This window comes from Dermacentor silvarum, chromosome 4 (genome assembly GCF_013339745.2).
Source record: "Dermacentor silvarum isolate Dsil-2018 chromosome 4, BIME_Dsil_1.4, whole genome shotgun sequence".
Taxonomy (NCBI): domain Eukaryota; kingdom Metazoa; phylum Arthropoda; class Arachnida; order Ixodida; family Ixodidae; genus Dermacentor; species Dermacentor silvarum.
Genome location: NC_051157.2, coordinates 119,808,738 through 119,809,245, shown reverse-complemented (window position 1 = coordinate 119,809,245; position 508 = coordinate 119,808,738).

Here is a 508-nt window from a genome sequence, read left to right as displayed (position 1 = left end):
AATCCCTAAGAAGGGAGACGTTAAAGAAGAAGAATTATAGACCTATTAGCTTGCTTTCAGTATTGTATAAAATATTAACGAAGATAATTTCGAATAGAATCAGGGCAACACTTGACTTCACCCAACCAAGAGAACAGGGTGGCTTCAGGGAGGTATATTCTACGATGCATCATATCCATGTCATCAATCAGGTAATCGAGAAATCGAGGAGGTTTGAGGGCTCGCGCTGGTCTGCGGAGGTGTGAAGCCTGGCTTGTGTCGAGCATGCGATATGCTGACGTGTTTTGCACCGGGTAGAACAAGCGGCTACAAATCGTCAGCTAAGCGCTACATTTAATGCGTAATCATTCTTTGGCGAGTACCACAGGTCCGTCAAAAGAAAAGTGTAATGCCTCGTATCTGCACAAAATGTGTAATTTGCGAAATTAAAATGCTTAATAATTATAATATAAACCTATATGATTGGTATAGCTTTATAAGGAATAAGGAACAACTAAAAAATTGATCA